At 33.8% G+C, this 3,459-nt stretch overlaps 1 non-coding gene across 1 annotated transcript; it reads left to right on the plus strand.

Moving 5' to 3' along the window:
• Positions 1 to 2,051: 2,051 nt before the first annotated feature.
• LOC125344422 lies at positions 2,052 to 2,177 on the plus strand. The gene has a single exon (XR_007209538.1). It is a non-coding gene; the product is annotated as a small nucleolar RNA SNORA40 (small nucleolar RNA).
• The last annotated feature ends 1,282 nt before the right edge of the window (positions 2,178 to 3,459 follow it).

The raw sequence follows: 3,459 nt of genomic DNA on the forward strand, positions 1-3,459 counted from the left end.
TTTTTTTTTTTTTTTTTTGGCCAGTCCTGGACTGTCCCTGGCTTCTTTTTGCTCAAAGCTACTGCTCTGCCGCTTGAGCCACAGTGCCACTTCTGGCCATTTTCCATACATGTGGTGCTGGGGAATCAAACCCAGGGCTTCATGTATAAAAGGCAAGCACTCTTGCCACTAGGCCATATTCCCAGCCCATCAAAGTGTTTTCTAAAGTAATTATAACTCAGTGTGATATAAGTTTCAGAGCGCTATATACTTCTGTCATTCACTGTGAATTGTTTCCAAAATGTTTCAAGTATAATTTTCTTTTTGCTATTATAGGGCTTACTGTGTCACTTGTATATATCACCTTTAAAATTATCTATAAAATTCCTTTATAAAAATATCACCTGCAACAGCTTAATTTAATTCCTATATATTTCTTTAATTATTTCAGCCTTTTCCCTTAACACTAAAGGTAATACTATTGGGCTACAATTTAAATACACTTAAATCCTCAGCCAAATGCAGTGGCTTAAAACAAATATAGTAATTCTTTAAAGTTATCTAGTTGTGTAAGTTTACATTAACAGTTCTTTTTTCAAAGCACATAAGACGGCTGGCCCTGGTGGCTCACACCTGTAATCCTAGCCACTTAAGAGGCTTAGATCTGAGGACTGTGACTCAAAACCAGCCTGAGAAGGAAACTCAGGAAACTCTTATGGACAATAAACTACTCAGAAACAGCCAAAAGTTCTGTGGTTCAAGTGGTAGAGAGCTAGCCTTGAGGACAAAGTGGCTCAGAGACAGCACCCAAGCCCTGCATTGAAGGCCCAGGAATGGAAAAAAATAATAATAGTGATGATGATGGCGATGATGATGTTGATGATGATGATGATGATGATGATGATGTGATGATGATGATGATAGTACATAGGATGGCCAACACATCCACAAAATACCACAAATGGAGTAACTGTGGTAGAAATTACTGGGAAAATAGGAAGTGATTTAGAAGTATATATGAATTCTAAAATCAAGTGAGTAGAACATTTTCTGACCATTATAAACATTCAGAGGTTCTTCTCTCCTTTTAGGAGAAAAGGAAAAGGAGACTTTACCATTACCATCTCTATGCAATTGCTGCAATAACCTAACTGTATAGATGGTTGTTAGAAAGTATACTACAATTTTTATGTAATACTGTGGGAGAAGTTTTTTATAATCGTTGGAAGCATACACTTTCTGTAAGAACCCAATAACATGGAATAACACCTACAGTTGTTTGTATTCAAAAATTCACCTTATTACATTGTTTTGAAGTTTACTTTTTCTTTTCTACGAGTTATTCTTATCTGTATATAAAAAATTCACTTACACATAAATTGCCAGTAGAAAGGGACTAAAAATTTCTTTTTTTAATGAAGAGTATTTAGGGACATTAATATTTTATGTACTTTTATTATACTTTATACTTAATGTTAATGAAAACGGTATGGCAAAATCAAAATACTCTCTCAGTCTTTCATTTATTGATATAGTGAAAAATATTTGAGTTTTTCCTTTGTCTTAATTACCATTGTGAGCTCTATAGTGCTTTATAAAATGGTGCACAGTCCATGCCCTCCTGGCACTTAAAGTACAATGGCTGAAACAACATTCAGTATTTAAATAATGAAACAAATGAATACCAAGTTATAACTTGGATAAAGTCTACATGAGAGTTTCATAGAACTAGAAGAGCATTATATGGTGAATTTGATTAGCAATGGCACTAAGATGCCATCAGAAAACGACACAATATTTGAACATGTGAACAGGAAGGGAATAGCATTGTATGCAGAGGTCATGTGCATAGCTCAGTAAAGCAAAATAGGACGAAATTTTTATGAAAAGGTTTTTAGGGATGAGACAGTGTCGTTATGATTTGTGGATGGTGTAATAAAGGCTGTACAAGAAGGTAGGAGCCACAGCATTTGGGAGTATTAGACCTCATAGAGAAGTTCTTTCTTATTTCTAAGGGCAAAACGCAAACCCAGCATCAACCAGAGACAATCTCCTCAGTTCTATGATTAAGATAATTTTTTAATCGTTGTTTAGTTGTATAATGAAGCCTTACAGACAGGGGCAAACAGTAAATCCTCTTTTGCAACCCACTACTCATTGTTGAGTATGAGATTTTGGAACATGTAAGAAGGAATATGATTCCTACAACAGCTGACAATGTGGGGGGTTGTTAGTTAACTCAAACAGGCTGGTTCTGAATAAAGTTGATGTAAAAGCTAAAAAAAAGATAATTTCATAACAATATGACAGTAAGTTGTACAAAGGGGTTGCCATTCAAGAAATCAATTTATAAGTATAATGGTTGATAACCAATGTCACCCCTTTTATCAACCTCCCTCATCCATCCCTACCTATTCTGCCCTATCAATTTTCTAGTTTCCCAGGATATTAAGTATTACAATGAAACTGTCGCCCCTTTCTTTTTGCATTCATCTATCCCACTCCCCAGATCTCACTCCTCCATCTATCAAATTCCAGTTTGTTGGTACTCAATTTGATGGAATGTGAGTTAGATTTGTAAGGAAAAACAAATATCACACTTCAATTAATATATATGTACATGCTTGCTTATAACCTGTACGTGTTTACTTATATATTTAAAATTTAGTTTTAGCTTTCACATATGAAAGAAAGCATGTATCCTTAGTCTCTTTGGGCCTGACATATTTCACTTAACATGATTTTTCTAGTTCCATTCATTTCTTTGCAAATGAGGTAATATTTTTCCTAATGGATGAATAATATTACATTATATATTACACATATATTATACTATGTATTATAATATATAATATATGTAATTGTAATATTACATATATATACATATACATAAACTACATTTTCTTGATTCATTTGAATCCTGTTAGAAAAACTCCTAGGAAATTGCCTATGTTTATGAATTTGGAAAACAACAATAAGAACTTAAGAACTGATTCCAAAACACTAAAGATTAGGATTCTGTTGCAAGAGTTACAAATACATTACACCTTAAGGCAGATCCAATCTTCTTTACCTATTTACAGATGAGGAAACTAAAGTACAGATATCTTCAGTTACTTTTGCTCATTTAAACAACTATTAAGTGACAAAACTAAAATGTGGGCAACTCTATGTGAGTAGGTATATTTTGGTGTGAGTTTTGAGGAGGGTGTTGGGAATTATTTCATATTTCTGGTTGTCAGTTAACTGGCATTCTTGCATCTAGGACCTAAATTTCCTCAGCTACTTACCTTCCACATTTTACAGTGAAATTTATTAGGCATTTAAAGAAATATCTGCAATTAATTAAAGTAGATATTACATTTAAAAAAACAGTGGTTATGGTTAGGCATCGGTGGCTCATGTCTGTGATGCTAGGTATTGAAGAGGCTGAGATCTGAAGATCAAGGTTTGCCAACCTAGACAGAAAAATCTCTGAGA

The sequence above is a fragment of the Perognathus longimembris genome, chromosome 28, assembly GCF_023159225.1.
Source record: "Perognathus longimembris pacificus isolate PPM17 chromosome 28, ASM2315922v1, whole genome shotgun sequence".
NCBI lineage: Eukaryota > Metazoa > Chordata > Mammalia > Rodentia > Heteromyidae > Perognathus > Perognathus longimembris.